Source organism: Brassica rapa, chromosome A05 (genome assembly GCF_000309985.2).
Source record: "Brassica rapa cultivar Chiifu-401-42 chromosome A05, CAAS_Brap_v3.01, whole genome shotgun sequence".
NCBI lineage: Eukaryota > Viridiplantae > Streptophyta > Magnoliopsida > Brassicales > Brassicaceae > Brassica > Brassica rapa.
This window is the reverse complement of record NC_024799.2, coordinates 19,914,528-19,939,396: the sequence shown is the minus strand read 5'-3', so window position 1 is coordinate 19,939,396 and position 24,869 is coordinate 19,914,528. Positions and strand designations below refer to the sequence as shown.

Sequence of the window (24,869 nt, the reverse complement as noted above, 5' to 3'; positions counted from 1 at the left end):
AGTCCTTGAAATATAATCTTGTTAACAAGTCCCATTCAACAATTAGCCTCTCGGACAATTACGGGTTTACCGAAATTAATATATGTTTATAGTAGAAAACTATCTCTATTACCACTAAATATACAATACTAAAAGGAGAATATCCTCCACTCTAAAGCTATCCACATCATCTAATTAAATCATCCAATAATGACTATTCTTTCTACCACGTCTGCTATCCCTTAGCCCAAAACTTCACATCAAAATCAACTTCGACTGTGATTCATCTTCCTGGATTCCCAGCCGTTTTTTTCTCAAGTTTTCATTCTTCAACACCTCCTACCTAATTAGGGTATGGAAGATCCGTCTCTTCTCTTCATCTCTTCGTCTCTTTTTTTTTTGCTCAAACATCTCTTTGTCTCTATCTCTTCCTCTCTGTCTGTCTGTCTCTCTCTCTCTCTCTCTCTGTCTGTCTCTCTCTCTCTCTCTCTCTTTCTCTCTCTCTCTCTCTCTCTCTCTCTCTCTCTCTCTCTCTCTCTCTCTCTCTCTCTCTCTCTCTCTCTCTCTCTCTCTCTCTCTCTCTCTCTCTCTCTCTCTCTCTCTCTCTATGACTCGTCAAGATCCAAGACCTTCTGTTTAGTTTCTTTTCATTAAAAAAAACTTTTTGTTTAATGTTTGCTCTGTTTGTATTGAAGCGTTAGATGTAACAAATCATTTCTTCTTTCGTACAGGAGATAATAATGGTGGCATAGAACACAGACCTCATCCAGGTTATGGTCATGGTCATGATGTTGCTTCAGTCATGGTCACGGCTGATAAAAGTATATTATCAGTTTTTTTTTATGCTGCCTTAGTATCTCAGTTAATATTTTAAAAATAAAAAGTACGTCTATAAATATAAAGGATATACTCCTTTTTAGAAGATTATTTATGGATTGGGCTTGAATTTATGAACCTTTATAAATATTTTATAAATGATTTTAAACATTTTTAAATGATTTATAATGTCAGTTTTAGTTTTTCAGAAATTTAAAGTATTTATGAAAATAATTATATCTTAAAGATAAATTTAAATAATGATATCAAATTTGGGGTAAAAGCTAAAATTAAAATTCTCTCAGAAATCATAACATACATTTGTTTCTCCAAAAATTCTAAAAAAGGATGTTCATGTCTAATTGCAGCTTCTAATGTTTTTTCCTTCCATATATTTAAATTTATTTTTTTCAAAAGAAATTTTGGTTCATACACTATTATGCGTTGTATTTAATTAGAAAACAGTTTATCCATAATTGTGTTTCAATTTACAGAAGTCCAAAGCCACATAAGACTTATTTACTATAATGTTATCAAAATTATATTAGAACAAATTTACAAAAACAACATCTATACATTCTAAGAAGAGTTTTTTTTTGTTTATCCTAGAGGGCGTGGGTTCACCAGCTAATTATCTGTCATATCATATTTATTTATTTTTAGAAAAAGCAAAATAACAAAAATTTGCTAAGTTATATTCTGTATTTAAAAATTTAAAAAAGTACAAATAAATTAAAAAAATAGTACTAGCTGCAAAAAATGAGTTTTTTTAAAACATTATTAACGCTGTCAGTAAAATTACACTAAACTCTAAAGTCTAACTATTAAACCTTAAACCCTTGGGTAAATCCTAAACTCTAAATCGTAAAAACTAAACAATAAATCATAAGCACTAAATCCTAAACGCTGTCAGCAAAACTCTAAATCTTAGCCCTAAACCCTAGGGTTTAGGGTTTACCCAAGGGTTTAGAGTTTACCCAAAGATTTAGGGTTTACCCAAGCATTTAGGGTTTACCCAAGGGTTTAGGATTTACCCAAAAATTTAAGGTTTAGTTTTTAGGGTTTAATGTTTAAGATTTAGGGTTTATTGTTTTGATGACGGTGTTAACAATGTTTAAAAAAATTTGTACTATTTATTTATTTATTTTTACTTTAAAAAAAAACATAACATAATTTGGCAAATTCTTATTATTTTGTTTTCTTTTTTCAACTACTGAATATGAGCTCACAGACTTTTATTGGTCGGTGAATAAATAATTTTTTTAAGAAATATCAAAGTACGGATCAATAATTTTTCTATATTTAAATTATTGGTCACTAATAATAGTATTATTATATCACTTCCAATCAATATTAATATTATTTTATAATTTAATATTTTTACTATTTAATAATGCATAGACAAATTTTAAATGGTTTCAAATCTAAAACAGTTATCAATCATCAATTTTATAAAATTTACGTAAAACAATAATAATAAATGCAGGTGCATTATTGAACAAATTTGTTTGTTCTGATGTGTTTACTTATATGAAATTTTGATCCCTAAAATGTTTCATACAGAAGTAAAGTTTGCCAAACATAATAAAAGAAAAGTAATTCAAATTATCTTCCTAATTTTACTGTGATAGTCACGTTACTCTTTTTCATTTCATATAATAGAAACTTAATTGAGATTAATATAAATAAAATTTTAAAACGATAAATAAAATTTTAAAACTAAATTTCCTCATTTATACAAAATATTTACCATGAAAGTAAAAATAATAAGTTGCAATTGATTAAGTAAACACAATTAATCTAAAATTAAGATGATAATTTACATGTAAAAAAATATGAAAAAAAATTTAAAAGTATATTATCCGCGCATAGCGCGGAAAAACGATCTAGTATTATTAATAAATAGTCAGATACCAGTTATGAATTAACTTTAATAATTAAAATTACCGGATTATCTAGAAGATATTTTGAAGACCACACGTTCAAACCTGTTAACAAGATTACTTATCTTTCAAAAAAATATAAAATTACATAACATTAGTTTCTAACAGTTGGTGTCAGTAATTGAGCTGAAATCTATATAATTTTCTACTGGGCTGAGACCGGCGAGTGATCTAAATCCTGAACTTTTCTAAATAAAGCATAGTTTCACATCGCTTGATTAAACAAATGGCAACTTAGTCTTTTTCAGGACTCGAATCAAAAATCAATTGATATACGATTTTTCTCAAGATCTTCATTCAATAACCACCTCCACCACCGTCGCCTCGTTACATAGTATAGTTTTTGTCCTAGGAAATATATAGACCTAGATCCTTTTAATTATTTAGAATCTTTTATTAAAATAATAAAATATTCAAGTAGACCATATTTAGACATGTTCGGAAATTTTGAAGTTGAAATGACACATAATTTCTGACTTGATATTATAGAAACTAGGTCAGGAACCTATCGCACGGAAACTCATTTTATATAAAATAAATATATCACTTTGTAATTTATATTTATATAAAATTTTTGTAATTTTATTTTTTGAAAAGTTCTCATGCCAAAATGTAGAATATATGTGTTTATATTTAGGGAAATTGCCATAAATACCACATTCATAGTACCACTTTTCATGTTTACACTAACCACTTTTACCCTCATTTTTAATGAAGGATAAAATACAATTATATCCTTAGGGTTAACTAATGTAGACTTAGGGTTTAGAGTTGAGGGGTGGGGTAGAGTTTTTGGAATGTGAAATTTATGATTCTAATAAATATATAAATACTTAAAAAATATATAAAATTTTTTTTAAAAATAGTTTCAAACATAATTTTCGTTTTTCAAAAAGAAATTTGAAAAAAATAGAAAAACAATTCGAAAAAAAATTTCAAAAAAAAAAAATTTATAAAAAATTTCGAATTTGAAAAATTATAATTCGAAAACATAAAAAAAATTATTTTTTTTAATTTTCATTTATTTTTAATTATTTTTTATTTATTTTTGATGTTTTATTTTTTTTATTGGGGAAATTTTACTTATACACTTTTCATGATACCACTTTTCACTTATACCACCACTCAAAGGACATTTTCATAAATAGCACATTCATTAATTGGTAAAAGACTAAACTAACCTTATCTTTACTTCAATCTATCGTCTCCTTCTTCTCCACCGTCGTGATCCTTCTTCTCTCTCCTTTCGGATCCACTGTCTCTCTCCGTCGGATCCACCGTCTCTCTCTCCGTCAGATCCGCCGTCTCTCTTTCCGAGATCCATTGTCTCTCTCCCTGTGGAGATCGTTCTTCTCTCTCTGTTGAGATCTGTCGTCATCTCCGACGAGATCCATCGTCGTCTCCGTTGAGTTCCATCGTCACTCTCTCTCACGCATCTAGCGATAAGCAATTACGAGAATCACGATTCAAAACCTCAAAGATGTTGGCTCCTCTCCACGATTCACACTGGTATGTTTCTAATTTGTGTTTTTTTTTGTTCGATTCAAGTAATATTTTGGATTTGTTCTTTCTGTTATAAAAAAATAATCAACGAAGGTTGGTTTACAACAAGTCGATCTAAGAGAAAGAGTTTTGATAGTGAACATTGAGTTTTCAAAAACTTATAAACCTTTATAAATCTGGGTTCAAGTAATTTTAGGATTTTTGTTCCTCTGTTATTCAAAAAACAAATAAGGTTGATTTAGACTTGTCATTTGAATAGTTCTGGTTAGGAGAAATATTTTCGGATAGTGAACATTGTATTTTTTAAAATTATAACCTCTTATAAATCTGGGTTTTAAGATATTGTTGATAGTACAACTCAATGCTTTACAAGGTTTTATAAAGAAGTTTGTAAACAAGAGTTGATCATATATGTCTATTAAAAACATATAAATGTATGAATTTGAGAAGTCTTGTCTTTTATTATCCTATATTCTTTGTAAGACTCTTACCAAAATACATGAACATTATGCTTATATAAGGTATCTTTAGACTATGATTAAAAGTTAACATCATCTTTTTATTTCGTCTTGCAGGTAGATAGCAATGAATTTTTCACATTTTTGAGATTGCGTCCGAGGATTGATGAAGCTGGAACAGAACCACTAGACAATCTATAAGTGATTATCCAATCGGTGTCTTGGTCAATAATGTGAAGTATTTTATAAAAGATTATAAATTTAGTTTTATAATGGTTTATAAATTAGAAGTTTGTAGAGACTTATAAAACGTTGTTTATTCTTTATTACTTTTTGTGGTTAATACAATGTTTGGATTTCCTGATGAATACAAACATTTGGTGACCCCAACACATCCTGATCTTGATGATATGGATTTTAACAGTGTTGTACAATTAGTTCAACAAGGACATAAAATGAAGAAAATCTACTGGGAACAAGAATTTGTGGATTTACCTTTTGCAACATATGATATAAGAAAATAACACATGAAAGATGATAAAAATGAAGAAAAAAGAAAGCTGAAAAGCAAATAAGAGTTCATAAATCATTTATAAAAGTTTATAAAACAGTTTGCAAAGTTTATAAGCTATTTATAAAGGTTTATAAATTATTTGTAAGAGTATCTAAACCATCTATAAAGGGTTATAGAACAATTAATAAAGTCTATAAACCATTTATAACTGTTTATAAAACATTATGAAATTTTATAAACAATTTATAAGGGATATGTATACAATTTATATGGTTTATAGGTTTAGGAATCAATTAGAAAGTCTCTTAAATAATTTATAAGAGTCTATAATAATTTATAAAGAATTATAAAAATAATTTATAAGAGTTTGTAAAATAATTTATAAGGGTTTATAAGGATATATAAATAATTAATAAGAGTTTATAAATCATTTATAAAAATTTATTTAAATTTTTTATGAATTTTATAAACCTATTATAAAGGCTGATAAAACAGTTTATAAAGTATACAAACTATTTATAAATGTTTATTACAAAAATTATAAGAGTTTATAAATAATTCATAAGGGGAATGTATATAATTTATAAGGTTTATATAGTTATATACATGTTTATAAATCAATTGGAGGTCTTTAAATCAATTATAAGAGTCTATAACCATTTAGAAAGGCTTATAAAACAATTTATAAAGTATATAAACTATATATAAATGTTTATTACAAATATTATAAATGTTTATAAATAATTTATAAGGTTTATATATGTATATACATGTTTAGAAATCAATTGGAAGTCTGTAAATCAATTATAAGAGTCTATAACCATTTAGAAAGGCTTGTTAAACAATCTATAAGAGTTAATAAAATAATTTTTAAGGGTTTATAAATGTATGTAAATAATTTATAAGAGTATAAAACATTTATAAAAGCAATTTATATATAAGTGAACCAGTTAGAGATGAACATCTACATAGACATTATTTTTTGCTCCCCTTTGTAGTTCTTTTGGTCATATGAGTGATTGCACAAAATCTGACAGCATTCAACCCCAACCTAATACACTTCATACTAATCTATGTGTTTAGTTTGTCTTTTGCTTGTTTGAGAGTTCATTTTAAGACATAAATGGTTTAATTTGTTCATATAAGGATTTGTAAAAAAAACATTCGTCTAAATTATAAGGACTTGTAATGGATTTTTAAGGAAGAGTTTATAAAGGGATTATAAAAAGTTAATGAAGGGTTTATAAATCAGTTTATAACACCTATAAAACTAAAATTAGTTTATAAACAGTTCATAAATCATTTTACAAGGCTTACAAGAATTTACAAAATAGATAAGATTTATAATTTATTTATAACGGTTTATAAATTATTTAGCAAAATAGTTAACATTTATAAGATTTATAAACCATTTATCTTTTAGTCCATTGATTTCTTGGTCTTCTTCAAATACATGAGATACGGTTCACAGTTGCTAGAATCCTTGCTTGAAGATTTCAGTGAGATGGCTTTGAAGCAGAGCAAAATATAACACTTATAACACATTTAACATTAAAAGCCAGTGACAACATGTGTAAGACAAGAAGAAATATGCTTCTGCAGCTCAACAAATTCATGCTCCATCTCCACTGATTCTTCAGATATTATACACAAAATAAGACATAAAAGACATGAATCTCATAAAGTAGCAAAACAGAATGCTAGGCTACCAAAATAATAACCTTTCACCTCATATATTACACATACTAAACCTTGTTAGTTAAACTACAACTAGTAGCTTTGCATTACCTCAAGAAAGTGAGGTACTTGATATGCATATCACCGCACACATGCTCCACATCATTCATAGTCAAAGAATGTGAATTCAGCTGAAACACAAATGTAAATGTAAATGTAAATGTAAATGTAAATGTAAATATATGTAAATGTAAATGTAAATGTAAATGTTATTCCCTAAAACACAAAACATGAAGTGAATAAATGTTATAACATTATTTTATAAGTCCTATAAATATAAAATTTATAATATCTACCTCAAGAATATTACTACTTTGAGGAATAAGCAAGTCTTGTGTACTAGAAACTTCATCTTGGAGTTTTATCACACTTGACACAATTAGTGATGATCTTTGTATTTTTATCTGCAACATAAAAGTATTGAACTAATAAGCTTGTACAATTATTTTATAAATCCTTATAAATGTAAACAATGTAATAAAACCTCAAGGACATGAAATGAATAATTTTTCTCATTATTTTATAAGTTCTTAAAATCTAAAATTGTAATAAATACATCAAAGATTTTGCTATTTCCAACAATGAGGAAGTCTTGAGTACTAGAAACTTCATCTCGTATATGTATCATATCTGACACAATTAATGGTGATATATGTCTTTCCATATGCAACATAAAAACATGAATCCAATAATTCATTTAAAATACTTCAAGGGCATTATTAAAGACATCCTTGTTTGTCACAATGAAAGGAAATGTGTCATATATTTTTACAACATAAAAACATGTAACTAGTAACTGTGGTAAAGTAAATAATAAAATTTATAAATAAAACATAACCAAAGAGTTTACTTCATAAATTGTTAGTCAAAGCTGAAGAAAGTTTTCCACTATATTTATGTTTGCTCTTAAAGGATACTACTTGGAAATCATTCCTAATAAAAACTGGAAGAGCATCTTCTGTACCAAAGATAGACTTTGATGGTGAAACGTAGCTAAATTTTATATTGTTATCTATTGTAAAATCTTCTAGAACTACCCTAATCAACTCGTTGTAGGATATATCTTTAAGAATAACACTAATTGAACCTCCTCTTTCTTTATCAACAGTGAAATTCCAATGAATTATATCCCAATATATATTCAAACATCAAAACTTATAGAAATAATATGTCTTTTCTATAATATAAAATTTATAAGGGCTTATAAATATCACAGAGTATAATTTCAATTTCAATATCAACACCTTTGTCAAACATCACATAAAAAGATCATGTTTGGAAATTTTCAACATGAAATTACTTAAACAAATCATTTTCAGAAAACAAAAGTAGAAGACAAAAATCAACTTCTTTGATGCTTCCTTCTCAAATTATCTTGACACCTTCGACAATCTTCTTCCTCTGTTCGCCGGATCGCGTCTACATCTCGCCAAGTTCGTCAAAGATCGCAAAGTTCACCGGTGATTTCATTTGGAGCAACTCCCAATTTGATCACATGACAAAGATCTGGAGAAGAAAGAAATATAAGTTAGTAGGAGTAAAAATATATTCAACACAAAATTACTTAAATCTTGAAAAATCAACAAGATATATCAAAAAACGATAAAACATAACACTATGTTCCTCATCGATAAATATTTATAAGGTTTTATAAATTTGAAATTTTTAAAACCTCATGAGAAAAGCTTCGTCTTCTTTCCCAGAAATTGATCGATTATGAGAAAAATTACAGAAAGTGATGAAAATCACCATATATTATCCTCTCACCTTTGTTACGTGTTAGTGGTAAGAAGTCGTTTTGTTCTGTTCGTTTGAGGTTGAAGTCTTCGTCAAATCTCACCGGACGTCAGCGTCATCAAATCTCGTCGGAGAATTCGTCGGCGTCGTCAAATCTCGCCGGAGACCTCGCCGGTGTCGTCAAATCTCGCCGGAAAACTCGTCAGAATCATTGAATCTCGCCGGATTTGATCACCGAAGAGAATTTGATAGATTGTTATTAGTGGATCTGAGATTGAAGAAATCGTGGGAGAAAGACACTAGGTTTATGTTTGATTAAATAAGGGTATAATGGTATTTTACCCATTAAAATTTTAAAGGTAAATTTGAAAAGTGTAAAGTTGAAAAGTGGTATTAGGAAAGTGGTATTAGTGGCAATTCCCCTTTTTTATTTCAATAATGATTTATTATATATATAAATAACAAAGGCATAAGAGTCTTTTGCCACTTAATGAAGAAGGTATTTTTGAAAATGTCTCATTAGTGGTGGTAAAAATGAAAAGTGGTACCATAAAAGTGGTAAACATATAATTTCCCCTTATATTTATTTGTATATAATATTAAAAATGTATATTTTATAGTTTTATATGACAAATAAAATACAAATATGTTAATATCAATTAAAAATATAATTATTTTATTAGTTTATGTAAGTTATTCTGAATTTTAAATATTACTTAATATTTTTGAGCTTGTTAAAATAATCAAACACATTTAAATTTGATTGTTTGCTAATTTAATAAAATAATTTATAATGACAAGAATGACATTTATGATTTTTGAAGCAGACGAGATCTTTTTATCATCCCGAAGGACCCGAACCAATACGTTTTCCAAAATGACAATGGCACCTCTTTAAAAAAATTTAACATGTCATCCTCTCTGATGTTCTACTCCGATCCCAATCTGATATGGAACGGAAATATGAATTGACCACCAAAAACAATAAGGATTCCGCCGTGGGCTTCTCATCTGCGACACACAAGATGAGAATGAAATATATTAGAGTTTATAAGGATTGAACCGGTAGTATGTTAAGTAAACCGGTATAGAAAGGAGTATAAATAGATGTATACGGTGTAAAATACAGATAAGAAAATACAATATATTTTTCTCTCGATCGTAACAAACTCTCTCTTCCTCACTGGAGCTCGTACTGTAATATGGTATCAGAGCGGTGAGATCTCCGTCTCCTGCTTCGTCCTTTCTCTGATTCGAGCTCCGATCTTCTTCCAATGCGATCTTCTTGAGCTTCGCCGTGATGAGTCTCTCATTCCCCGTCATCATCTTCACTGATTCGCTCGTCGATTATCTGTTTGCGATCTATCATCTTCTCTCGGTGGTTATCTACCTGTTGATTTCACGATCTTCGTGTTCCTGATCGTCTTTTGGTGGAAGACTCGTCTTCTCCGTTCGTTGATTCTTTGATTCTTGATTTTCGCTTCGTCTCAAGATTGAAGAATGCCTCTCTCTTACGCAAATGCTGTCAACAACAACTCGACGCCAACTTCGGCTCCACATCAATCAGCTCCTCGGGTGGAAACGGCTACTATTCAGGATCCGAATTCGAATCCTCTTTACGTTCATAGTGCTGATCATGCTGGTATTTCGCTTGTCTCTGAGAAGCTTGCTGGTTTGGGTAATTTCAATACTTGGCGTCGCTCTATGTTGATGGCGTTAGGTGCTCGTAATAAAGCTGTGTTTGTTGATGGCACTTATCCGGAATTGCTTGATGATCATCCGGATTTTGCGTCGTGGTCAAGATGCAATAATATTGTGTGTACCTGGATTGTGAATGCTGTGGAGAAATCGATTGCCAAGAGCATTATGTACTTGGATACTGCTCGACAGATGTGGTTAGATATTCATGACCAATTCAAGCAGAGTGATGGACCGCGTAATGCTGAGATTAAACAACAGATTTTTGCTGAGGTTCAAGGCTCACAGAGTGTGAGTGATTACTATACGAAGTTGAAGCAGTTGTGGGAAGAACTCAAGAATCATGAGAGCCCTTATACGTGTTGCTGTAATCGGCCTGATTGTTCTAGTCTCAAGAGGATTGTGCAACGAGACGAACAAGACAAGATTCTGAAGTTCTTGACTGGGCTGAATGAATCCTTCACAGCAACAAGAGGACAGATTCTCATGATGGAGCCAAGACCAAACATTTCTAAGGTCTTTAATCTCGTTTCTCAAGAAGAACGACAGAGGTCCATGAAGAGCACAAGTGCTGTTGCATTCAACATCTCTCAAACCGCTTCTCCTGATGATTCTATTGTGGCTGCGTATAATAATGGATATGCCAAGAATAAGAATCGTCCCATCTGCTCCCACTGTGGCATAGCTGGTCATACCATCCAACGATGTTATAAACTCCACGGGTATCCTCAAGGGTATAAACCTCAGAACAACTACAGAGGACAGGCTCAATCTTCGAAACCTACTCAGAACTGGCCTCCTCGCAAGGAGAATGTTGCTAACTTGATTGTTCAAGACTCTGGTGGTATCTCTATGCATGATCAACAAGGGGTTTGTCTGGGAACAGTTACATCTTCTCAAGTTCATCAACTCCTCAACGGGTTGAACGCTACCAGTCTCAACGACAAATTTCCTCAGATCGCTGGCAGCACAATTTGTCTCTCTGATGGAACAGCTTCCACACCTAAACCTCAACCTCATCTCATTGCTCAAACATACTCTGACACACCCCCTTCAGGTACCTCTGATTCTTCTCATTTCATTTCCGCGGGAATTGAGAATGGCCTTACTTTTATCAATGCTGCTTGGATAATCGATACTGGTGCTAGTTGTCATGTCTGTGCTGACTTAGCCTTGTTTCAAAACACTAAAACAATTAGTGATACTTTTGTGATACTCCCTGATGGTTCTAGGATTCCTGTCACTGTCTCTGGCACTATCATTGTTTCTTCCAAGCTAACTCTTTTTGATGTTTTATACATTCCAACATTCAAGTTTCATCTTTTAAGTATCAGTGCTTTAACTCGAAATAGCAATATGGCGGTTCTATTTTCTTCTGACTCATGTTACATTTTTCCTGAAAATCCTTTTCAAAACCAGGAGCTTATTCAGGACTTCATGATTGGGAAGGGTAACCTCCAACGCAATCTTTATGTCCTGGACGCTTCTCATCCTTCTCGAAATGTTTCTTCTTCAACGCCTATTACAGCTCTTTCGATTTTGAGTATTTCTTCTGAAGTTTGGCATCAGCGTTTGGGTCATCCGTCTTTCAGCAAAATACAAGCTCTTTCCAAGACTCTTCATTTGTCTTCTTGTAAAAATGATAGTCATTGTAAAATTTGTCCCTTAGCTAAACAAAAACGCATGTCTTTTCCTTCAAACCCTCATCTTTCGAAACTTCCATTTGATTTGGTTCATATTGATGTATGGGGTCCTTTTCACACAGCAACACATGATGGTTATAGATATTTCTTTACACTAGTTGATGATTGCACTAGAGTAACTTGGATTTATCTACTCAAAAATAAAAGTTGTGTTGCTACTGTGTTTCCTGACTTCTTAAAATACATTCAAACTCAGTATAAATGCAAGGTCAAAGCAATTCGTTCAGATAATGCTCCTGAATTAGCATTTACCTCTCTGTTAAAAGAACATGGCATTGAACATTATTTTTCATGCCCTTATACACCACAACAAAACTCTGTGGTGGAAAGGAAGCATCAACATATTCTAAATGTTGCTAGAGCTCTTTTATTTCAGTCTAGAGTTCCTTTAATCTACTGGGGTGACTGTATTCAAACTGCTATATACCTAATAAATAGAACTCCTTCCCCTCTTTTAGATAACAAATCTCCATTTGAACTTTTGACACAAAACGTTCCTTCATATGATCATCTTCGCGTTTTTGGTTGCTTATGTTACTACTCTACATTACAGAAAGATAGAGATAAGTTTAGTCCTCGTGCCATATCAGGTGTTTTCTTAGGTTATCCCCATGGTTACAAAGGCTATAAAATTTTAGATACAACAACGAACAACATAGTCATATCTCGTAATGTTGTGTTTCATGAATCGGAATTTCCTTTTGCTGATGCATCTTCATCTTTACATCGTGAAAACAGTTTGTTTGATCAGGATGTTCTTCCTTTGCCTGTTCCGGATTCTTCTTTTCCTGCTTTCTTTGATTTAGGACCAGACTTGAATTCGTCAATGTTTCCTGCTCCTGCTAGTCATGATGATGTTTCACCTGTTTCTCTTTCTAAGTCTCCTAATCTACATGTCTCTGATGCTACTGTGCCTTCTCTGTCTACTGATTCTATGCCTAACATGTCTCATTCTAGCACATCATCTATTCCTAGTACTGTCTCTGTTCCTATTGAACCATCGGGAGTATCTAGTAATAACACAAGGACTAAGCGGCAGACTAAGGCACCAGCATATCTTGATAAGTATCATTGTTATCTGTTAAATCATTCTTCTGACCTACCTACCCATCCTACCCATACAACTTCTTATCCCATTTCATCCTTTCTTTGCTATGACAAGCTTGACCCAGACCATAAACAGTTTGTTCTATCCATTACCACAAATAAACTACCTAAAACCTATGCGGAAGCTGTTTTATCTAAAGAGTTCAAGCTTGCCATGAAATCTGAGATGGGTTCACTTGAGGATACGGGAACTTGGACGGTCTGTCAACTACCTCAAGGCAAACACCCAGTGGGTTGTAAATGGATTCATACCATCAAGTACAATCCTGATGGGACTATTGAGAGACACAAATCTCGTCTGGTAGCAAAAGGCTACACACAGTTGGAGGGCTTAGACTACTTGGATACATTCTCGCCTGTTGCTAAGATTGGCACTCTACGTCTTCTTCTGAGTATTGCTGCAGCTAAAGATTGGTCCATTTCACAGTTAGATATCAGCAATGCCTTTCTCAACGGTGACCTTGATGAAGAAATTTACATGCGTCTCCCTGACGGTTATGAAGAAATCACTGGCAAGAAGTGTCCTCCTAACTCAGTGTGTAAGCTTCATAAGTCTCTATATGGTCTTAAGCAAGCTTCCCGTCAGTGGAATCAGAAATTGTCCAGTGTGATTCTCGGAGATGGGTTTACTCAGACGCATTCTGATCATTCCCTTTTTATCAGATATGTCGACAACGTCTTCTTGGCTGTTCTTGTCTATGTCGATGATATTCTCATTGTGGGGAATGATGTTTCAGCTGTGGATACGTTTAAAGATGTGTTGAAGGCAGCTTTCAAGCTACGTGATCTTGGTCCTGCAAAATATTTCTTGGGCTTTGAGATTGCACGCAATGCGACTGGCATCTCGTTGAATCAGCGCAAGTACACACTGGAACTTCTGGAAGAGGCTGGTCTCTTGGGGTGTAAGCCTATATCTGTTCCGATGGAACCCAACCTTAAGATGTCTGCAACTTCAGGAACCTTACTCTCTGATGCTTCAGTGTACAGACGCATTGTTGGGCGGTTGTTATACTTAACTCATACGAGACCTGACATCACCTATGCCGTTCACAAGCTGAGCCAGTACATGTCAGCTCCTACTGATTCACATCTTAATGCAGCCTATCGTGTTCTACGTTATTTGAAGGGAGATCCAAGCCAGGGATTGTTTTATTCTGCTTCTTCTACTCTGAAGCTTACAGCTTATTCTGATGCTGATTGGGCAGCATGTCCTGATTCACGACAGTCTATCACCGGCTATTGTGTCTTCTTGGGAGAATCTCTGATATCTTGGCGTTCCAAGAAGCAGCAAACTGTCTCACGCAGCAGCTCAGAGGCAGAGTATCGTGCTATGGCAGATGCGACGTGTGAACTCATTTGGCTGACGACATTGTTACAAGAAATGCACTGTTCTCCCATTGCTCCAGCAACACTCTTCTGTGACAATCAATCTGCTCTGTACATTGCTTCTAATCCCGTTTATCATGAGCGTACGAAGCATGTGGAGATTGATTGTCATGTTGTTCGGGAACGTTTACAGAGTGGCTTCTTGAAGACTCTTCATGTTCGCTCCGAACTACAGCTTGCCGATATACTTACTAAGGCTGTTCAACCTGCTTTGTTCAAGAGTTTGATTGGCAAGATTGGACTTCACAGTTTGTGTCTTCCATCTTGAGGGGAGGGTATTAGAGTTTATAAGGATTGAACCGGTAGTATGTTAAGTAAACCGGTATAGAAAGGAGTATAAATAGATGTATACGGTGTAAAATACAGATAAGAAAATACAATATATTTTTCTCTCGATCGTAACAAACTCTCTCTTCCTCACTGGAGCTCGTACTGTAATAAAATATAAATAAGATAAGATAAATTATTAGAATATGAGTACAACTAAACTTATGATAAACGATTGCTTGACACACAAGGAACATAGATAAAAAAAACTTAAACTCACGACGACTTCACGGGTGATGACGGTGGCTCCGGCTTTGTGCGTCTCTTCTTCACATCATACATCTCTCATGTCTGCGAATGACCACGCACAAGCGCTATTGATCTCCAACGACGAAGCCGTGTCTCCAGTGTAGCGCCGTGACCAGGTAACTGCATATAATTTTTGTTTTCATCATTTTATTTGATTAGTGAAAATTTTATTTTGAGAAAGACATGAACAAAAACTATTTATAGATTTTCAAAATTGTATTTGAATAGTCGTATCATTTCAATTTAAAAGTAGTTATTTTAAAATGATACATATATGAATAGTCACAATTTTTTAATTTAAGTAGTTACATTTTTTTTAGTTTAAAATTATTTATTTTGAAATAATACTTATATGAATAGTCACAACTTTTCAATTTATAGTCACATTTTTTCAATTTAAAATTAGTTATTCTGAAGTGATAATTATATGAATAGTTACACCTTTTCAAATCAAATGTATTTATTTTAAGATGATACTATTATAAACATAATGGTTAAAACATAACTTTAAGTCTTCAGCCAATACTTTTTCGTAATCTATATATAATCACAAACATATTTTGTACCCGCTGACATCATTTTTCTTATAGGAAAAAAAAAGTTTCAGTCCGGTGGTCAGAACTTTTTGTTTTTATAATCTAAAGGATACAAAATTTTCTTGCCTACGTCATCAAAGAAATCGTTTTTGCCAACTCCTTTCCGAATGGTTTTTTTTTTTCACTAGATTTTCCATTGAAATAACCAAAAGTTCAGGATCAAACATACACACAGACGTCCATAAAAGTAGAAACTTATAACAACAACAACACCACAAAACATTAAGAACACCATCTGGGAAAGCCCCTGGCAACATAAGACTGAAACCAAACATCTTTTAAAGCAGTAATAGCTATATTCCGAGCTTCCCTGTTCGCAGCAAACGACTCATTTTCCACCCTCCATACCAAAACATTCCTGAGAATATTTCTAATCTCCACCACTTTAGACCTGAAGGAAGGCCAAGCTTTGGGTCTGTTAATTGCATTAACAAAACACCCTCCTTCAAATGAAAAGTGAACTCTCAGACATCTATGACTAACCATGCTTTCAACGGCCCAGACCAAACCTAGGTACTGAGCATGATCTTTTGAATCAACCTGAGCAAACGATCGGCGACTATGAAGGAGAACATCTCCTCTTGAGTCCCTCAGAACCCACACAACACCAGCCATATTCTTTTTCTTCCCCCACACGACCCCAACATTACATTTTAACACATCTCTTGGGGGAGCTTTCCATACAGCCGCTTCTATAAAAGTAGGCTCCCTATGAGCCCCGAAGCATCTTCCATCCATATCTTGTGCAGCATACCATAACTCAGCTTCCTCAGAAGCTTTGCTACAAATCTGATCACTAGGAAAAAGAGCACCTTCAAACAGCAGGGCATTTCTATTTTTCCATAAATACCATAGCATCCATGGAAATTTTTTTGTAACTTGTAACAACTCTTTCCGTTTTTTCCAATTAACCAAGAGATAGTTGATGTTGGCAAAGAGTGAACCATCATCAAAACCTCCTCTTGGGATAGGAAAACCAGAAAGCGCCCATACCTGTCTTGCAAAAGTACACTGAAACAAAACATGGTTTACTGATTCTCCATCTGCTCCACATGTTTGGCAAACGATATCAGATTTCAGGCCTCTATCCTGTAAATGGTCGAAAACAGCAATTGCTCCTGATATAGCTTTCCATATAAATCCTTTAATCTTAGATGAAGTTAGAAATTTCCAAACATCTTCCTTGAGAGGGTTAATTGATGGGCAAACAGACTGCTCACCAATCAATACCTTATGAAGATTCTGAAAAGCTAGATCATACCCTGTTTTAACAGAATAAAGCCCACTTCTAGTATGACGCCACACCCAAGAATCTTTCTCCAGGGACATAGGTTGGTTTCTTCTCAATATCGCTATGTCACCAGGCACAAAGATCTCTTCCATTATTCTTTCATCCCATCTCCCCGTTTGATGGTTAATCACATCTGCCACTTTTAGATTCACATTAAAGAGTCTCTGTCTTCCCAACGGGGGTCTACATAAACCATTCACATCTTCCAACCAAGGTTCCGACCACACATTAATGGTCTGTCCATTTCCAACCAAATGCTTCATACCTTGCTTTAAGAGGTTCCTGCCAAAGATGATGCTTCTCCAAGCATACGACGGTCTTCGTCCTAAACAAGCATTGATGAAGTTATTGTTCTCAAAATATTTACCACACATAACACGAGACATCAAACAATCATCATCATCAATGATCCTCCACGCCTGTTTAGCTAACAACGCTTGATTAAAGCACTCAAGGTCTCTGAATCCCATTCCCCCCTGCTCTTTAGGTATACACAATTTATCCCAACTCAACCAGTGAATCTTTCTTTTATGCTCATCTGAAGACCACCAGAAAGTCGCCATGGCACTATGAAGACTTGCTATAAGGGTTTTAGGGAATTTAAAAACCGACATAGCAGCCACAGGAAGAGCAGAGGCGACAGCCTTAATCAATACTTCTTTGCCTCCTTGGGATAAGGTTCTCGCATGCCACCCAGAGATTTTTTTACACAACCGTTCTTTGATATAGGAGAAATGCTTGACTTTAGAACCTTTTAAAACTTCAGGCAGGCCTAAATACTTTGCTTCTCCTCCCTCTTTTTCGATCCCCAGACATTCTTTGATCTTGATTTTGACTTCCTTCTTAACCATTCTCCCAAAAATGATAGAGGATTTGGCATGATTGATCACCTGTCCTGTGGCCTTTCCATAACTGTTAAGGACCGACAGTAACTCCAAGCTTTCGACCTCGTTTGCCTTGCACGAAAATAGAGAATCATCTGCAAACAGCAGATGATTTATTGAAGGTCCATGATCACCAAACCTCATTCCCATAATACGCCCCTCACGTTCTGCTCTGGACATAAGATGAACGAGGCCTTCCGTACATAAAACAAACATGAAAGGAGATAGAGGATCGCCTTGACGGAGTCCCCTTTGAGGTGTGATCATTCCATGAGGTTGATCATTAATCAAAACTGAATACATCACCGATGAAACACACTTCATAACTCAGGAAATCCATCTTTGGTCAAACCCTAAGGCACACATTAACGATCTCAAATATCCCCACTCCACACGATCGTAAGCTTTTGACATGTCTGTCTTTACAACCATCTGCTGTGAAGCTATATCATCATCAATGCCCAAAGAGTGAACCATTTCATGTGCGATCGTAATGTTATCAGTCATAAGTCTCTCCGAAACAAAAGCTGATTGAGATGGAGAGATGATCTCCTTAAGCCATGGTTGCAATCGTCTGACCAGTATCTTCGATATCGTCTTATACCCCACGGAGCAAAGACTTATTGGTCTTAAATCAGAAACAGCCTGAGGATTAGGTATCTTTGGGATCAAGCAAAGGTGGGTATAGTTCCATTCTCTTGGGAGAATGCCATGCTTAAAGAACAATTGAACCTCTTTAACAAACTGTTCTTCTATAATGTCCCAAAACCTTTGGAAGAAAAGTGCAGACATACCATCAGGCCCTGGAGCTTTCGATGGATTGATGGAAAAGACAGCCTCCTTAACTTCCAAAGCAGATACATCCTTAACGAGATCCAAATTCATTTGCGAAGAGACTTTAGGAGACATATCATGGAACCAAGTATCGAAAGGGGAAGGATTTGACGATCGGAACAGCTGATGATAAAATTCCACTGCAACCTCTCCTTTCGCCGCTTCCGAGAAAACCTCAACCCCTTCAGCATTAATCAACTTGACAATGAAATTTCTTGTTCTAGAAGATCTAACAGAATTATGGAAGAACGAAGTATTTCTGTCCCCTCCATTTAGCCATTTATCTTTACTCTTCTGCCACCAAAAAATTTCTTCATCTCTTTGCGCTCTAATCAACTCCCTCTTAAGATAATGAATAGAAGCTATGGAAGGTTGAAGCACAGATTGTTCCCGTTCTAAAGCAATCTGAGCCTGAGTAATCCTATCCCTTGAACTGATGTTTGCAGTGTGCTTCAATCCACAAAGGGATCTTCTACAGGCTTTCAACCTAAAAGAGACAGACGCATTACGATAACTGCCTGCAAAATCCCATGCATTAGCCACATTATCTCTAACCCCATTAACCTCCAAAAGTCTTTTTATCAAATTTAAAGTTTCCTCTGTAAGAATCTTGAGGTTCGATAAGGTGAATGAGCAATGGCCGATGATCAGATCCTCTTTTATCCATGAAAGTCTGATTAGAACAAGAAAATTTCCTGAACCAGGCTTTATTCCCAAAACACCGATCAAGTCTTGAATGAACCCACGAATCATATCTTTTGCCACCCCAAGTGAAACCATCTCCATGCGCCTGAAGCTCCTCCAGATCACATGCCTTTATCATTTGATTAAAAGGAGCAAAAGAGTGATCAGATCTCCAAACACCACCAATCTTTTCCCCATTGTGCAGAATATCATTGAAATCTCCAAAGACACACCAAGTTTCTCCCCTATTCACACCTAACCTGGTAAGTCTTTCCCATAACTCTCCCCTGCTATACACGGTAGACGGCCCATACACACACGAAGCATAAAAGGAAAAATCCCCAAACTGCATTATGGTATCCAGAAAGTTTTTACTTACATGAAGAAACTTAATTTTCACAGATTTCTTCCAAAAAACTGCCAAACCCCCCGCGTGACCCTCTGGGTCCACCGTAAAATCCTGATCATACCCTAGCCATACTTGTAAATCAACCAAAACATTTCTACACTGCATAGTTTCCATCAGAAAAAGCACCTCTGGAAAATGTTTTTGACGCATTTCCCTGAGGCGAGGAATCGTCAGGTCCTGAGGCCGCCCCAGTCCCTGACAATTCTAGCTAATTATGTTCATCGGGACTTTGGCGATCCCTTACTCGGGATCACCCTTGACTCTTTACGCCGAGCAGCGTTCTGAATCTCCATCTCATCTCCAGAAATCTTTCTCTTGTTTCCAGCCTGCTGAGCTCCTTCTCCCTTTCCATACAGCTCTTGCAGGATGCTAGAGTTAGCCCATTGTTGCTCTTGTCTCTTTCTAATGTAAGGCCTTCTTCTCTTCTTTGAAGAGTTATGAAAAACCCCGGATGGTTTGCTACCCGAAGGTCCCGCACCATATTCCGTAGGATTTCTTCCAACACAGAATGAAAGGTCCTTAGGCTCCTCAAGTTTTAATCCCATAGTCGACCCTTGAGCAGAGCATACCATGGCCTTCATCTTACCAGCCCTATCATTCTCATCAGACAAACACGGCTTCTCTTTATATTGAAATGAGCTCCCAACTCTGTTAGCATTAATAGCAGAAGCCATAAGTTTCTCTGTCTTCCTTCCTTCATGAACATTTGAATCCAGAGGTTCATTAAGGTCAAGGTCAAAAACAGGTCATTTTCCAATATCAATCTGCGTAGTAAAGATAGGCTTGGATTCCATACGCAGCATCGTCTTTTGAACAAAATGATCTTTCTCCGCTTCATCAATTGATGATCGAATCCTCTTAATTCTTATTAACCTGTCCTGATCTGTTGCCATAAGCATATACCTCCTCATCTCCTCTAACACATCATCAGATATCTTTCTCCTTCCTGTGGCTTTGCACACATCTACTTGATCTTCTCTTAGAATCCCGTATAAGGGATCCTCCTTTCCAATTATAGGTTCCAATAATGTCAATTCACCAAGTCTCCTCTGTCTTCTATCCAAAGCCACTTCTTTCCTCTGTTTAACTAGTAGCGGGCAAACACCTTTCTCGTGATTAAGTCTTTGACACTCATAGCACCGCTTCTGTATCCTTTCATAATTGAAGTAAACAATCGAAGATCCTCCTTCAGGGAGATTCACCACTTTAGATTTCCGCAAAGGTCTCGACACATCAAATCTAATCTGAACCCGAACATAATCCCTTACTTGAGGCCTCTCTGGATCAAAAGCCACCACCTTGACTTCACCAATTAAATCCCCCAAAGCCGTAATCGCTTCCTTCGTGTAGTAGTTTAACGGCATATTTCTAATTTGTACCCAAATAGGAATAAACTGGAGGAAATCAACTGGAGGCTTCTCAACCCATCGATCAATCGCCAGCGTCCAATCATTGAAGGTGTGAACTCCTGTCTCCAGAACATCCACCAAGTCATGCTCATGATCGAAGATGAACTGAAAGCGTTCCTTAGAAAGCGCCACCCCCCTCACCTTTCCTTCCTTCTGCCACTTTCTAGGCATGTTGTATATTAAAGCGGACATCTTTTGGCAATCAGGATTCAAAATCCTTCCAATCAGGCTCCTCGAGTTCCTTTCTGTTGAACTGAGGAAGATCAGGCATATTAAAGGGCTCATCTTCTTCCTCTAAAGAGAGAGCCATCATCGCTTTATCCATAGCATAAGACATCTTAATTTTTGAAAGTACGATCTGGAAATTATTCTTCACCGCTAAGAACAAGAACAAACGTAAACTTTCTTTGAAGATTGAACCGAAAACTTATCGAAAGATAAGAAAGTTTGTATACGTGTCACCGGAAAGACTAAACAGCTGTGCTCCACTCAACGAAATAAAGGATTTCGAGAGAGAGAATTCTAGGCCCAAAAAAGGGAAAACTTTATCTTTCTTTTCCGAATGGTTACCTATGAAACAACGCAACCCATATAGAGAAACAATCTTGTCTTTTCATTTTTTGAAACACAAAAAAAATGAAAAAACAAACTTGTCTTTTCATAGTCACTATTATTATTGTTTAAAAGAAATGGTTGAGATTGCACACTTTTTAATCCAAGGGTTGACCATTTGTTTTTGACAAAAACATAAAACGACACTACGGAAACGAAGTACTTTTCTATATTTTATATTTATTTTATTTTTAAAACAGAGAATGGTTGAGATTAGAATACCTTTAATCCAAGGGTTGTGTTGAGACAATATTGATTTTGAATCGAACTCTCAGCAACCCAAAGGAGAAAACGCATTGTAATAATTATATCAGCAAATGCTAAATTGTTTTCAGGTTGGCTTTAGTTATATATATATTAATTTATTTTACCTATGCTTATTTGTATCACTAAATATGTTTGTGATTCTTAATATTGAGTTGTATTGAAAGGTTTCGGAATGAATAACTCTTTTTCAGATATCAGAGTTTTTTGGGTCTGATTCTAACCTTGTTATATTTCTTTTTTGCGAAGGTTAATACCAGTTAGAAATTACCTTTTGTAAATCTTACAAACAAGCTTCATTTAATGGAAAACACATTTTGGAAAGAAAAAAGAGGCAAAAATCAAATAGACAACATTCCTTCAAGAAAAAAAAACTTTTCAAATAAATGATAGAGCGAAACAAATATGGAAAAAACCCGAGTGTGCCTAAATCAATTCTGAGATTTTGGGTGGAAAGGTAATTTAAGAGGAGATGGAAAACGATAACAGGAATGAGTCTTTAAAAACACACATATATATAGATTGATAAGGGATGCTTCATCTAAGAGTTGTATTGTTTTGAGATGGAGACTATTCGGTGAAAAGATGCAACGCACCGCAGTTTTGTTTTTTTATATCATTAAATTCAATCAAATATGACCGTTGGACTTAAAACTTTTTTCTTTTAAAAAGTGATGATATCACCAGTTTTGGTATGCTATTATATATATAATTTTTTTATAATGAAAAGATACAATTTTAAAAATTAATAATATTCAGTTTGTTATGAAAATATACAATTTTTATAATGAACAGACACAATTTTTCAAACTAATACATTTCAGTTTTTTTATGAAACAACACAATCAAAGTAGTTATTTTGAAAAGACACAATCCTTTTTGACATGTTTTAGAAAAGATACAATCTTTCAACATAGGTGGGATTTACAACCTTTGGAATTAATTGGGATTGCTATTATTAGTAGATTGACGTCAAACTTTCAACTTTTATGGTCAAAACATATAGTCCTTATTTAGCTAGCTGAAATGGAAATTGGTGAATATTAATTACGCTGCAACGCAGTTGACAGTTGACACTCTGGCAAAGGGTCCTTTTGGTCCTAAAGTAATGTCATTAAATAATCTAAGAAAAATTCAATTAATTAATCAGATTTGAATATTTATTTGGCTGCTTGAACCTACTCTCTTTGTTTCAAAATGTTATATTTTAAATTTTTCACATATTTTAATAAAACACAATAAATATGCTTAATATTTTGTAATTATTTTTCCATAATTTTAAGCCAGTAAAAATTTAATAAGTGCATTTAAGTTTTTGAAATTTGAAATTAGTTAATAAAACATGTATTTAAAATATATAAAAAAAAATTGAAACAAAATCTTTTTTTAAATATGTAATTTTATGAAACAGAGAGACTACAATATAAAATATTGAAATTAATTGAATTGGTAAACGTGTTTCAGACTGTATGCAGTGCTTGTGGGATAAAGTTCAGGAAGGAGGAAAAAAGGAGATCAAAAGTTAATTAGTGATTGATTGATTGTTGTATTTGTATTTGATCACTAATAAATGAAAAGAGGGAAAATGACTGTTAGGCAAATGATATCAATGTCTCTGAATAAGTTTTGTGAGTTTGCAGTTTTTATGAAAAATAGTGTTCCGTTAACTACATCAACAACCAAATTATTATACTATTAAACTCTATTTAGCAAATGATGTTACTGGCATTAATTTTTTTAATGAATACAAAAGCATATGCAAGTGTTTGCAAAATAATTGTATTAAAACTATCATCTTTATATATATAAAAGGGTTTGAATCCCTCCTGGGTGTGCCACATCAGATTCCACCTAGGAAATTCGTTGAACGACATGCCAACACGTGTCACGGTAATTAAACTTACTGTTTCATCTAATTAGAAAGTCATCGTTTATTTTTTGTGGGCTTGCTATTGTTTTGGGCCTAATTTTAAACAAACCAGCTTCATAAGTTCAGGTTCGTCATTGTTCTTCGTTTCATCGCGACCTCTGAACTTCGTCTTCACCACCGAAAACATTATCACCACCGAAACGTTTTGGAATCTTCGTGTTAAATCTCTTATTAATTCAATTAATCATGATGTAGCCTTCAATGCGAGATTTTCTTCAGCGAGGTGGTGTACCTGCGACTATAAAAAGGTAAGTATTCCTCCTCTCGAAATCATCTTATCAATCAGTTCAAACAACGCAATAGATTTATTTTTTGTGATGTGATAATTTTTTTTTTTTTTTGTGAAATGGCTAACTCTAAAGTTTTTCTCGCTGATATGAAATCAGGTAGATGTTCTTCCACAGTTGAGGTTAGATTGCGGTGATTCTGGGAAGCGGCGGTGATGAACTCATATGTCCGTTGATATGCTATTACTTTGATCCAAAAGTGAGTCCTTTCTTAAGCATTTGATAATAGAGACCTACTGTCAACATTGCTAGCTGTTCTATATGATTTTTTATTCAGCATTTAGCTTCCGCTTCTTGATTATGAAACCTTCTCAATTCTGTTTCAGGCGAATTTTTATTCCAGCCACCGTAAGTGCTAATCGGGTTCGAACCTTATCTTCAAGCGGCGAGAAACAAATATGGTCCGAGCCGGAATATCATCAACCAAGGAGTTCCGATAAGGTTCAACTGTCAAGGAGGAAGCGGCTGGTTGGAGGGGGTCTCAACCGACGTGAGTTCGAAGAGAGCCAAGA

General features: G+C 34.3%; 1 long non-coding RNA gene and 1 pseudogene across 1 annotated transcript; one reads left to right on the top strand and one right to left on the bottom strand.

The window, feature by feature from the left end:
• The first annotated feature begins 260 nt into the window (after window positions 1-260).
• Window positions 261-2,605, top strand: LOC117134163. The gene is made up of 2 exons (XR_004458337.1): window positions 261-331; window positions 711-2,605. It is a non-coding gene; the product is annotated as an uncharacterized LOC117134163 (long non-coding RNA).
• A 17,938-nt stretch (window positions 2,606-20,543) lies between these two features.
• On the bottom strand, window positions 20,544-21,625 carry LOC108872015 (annotated as a pseudogene).
• Window positions 21,626-24,869: the final 3,244 nt, after the last annotated feature.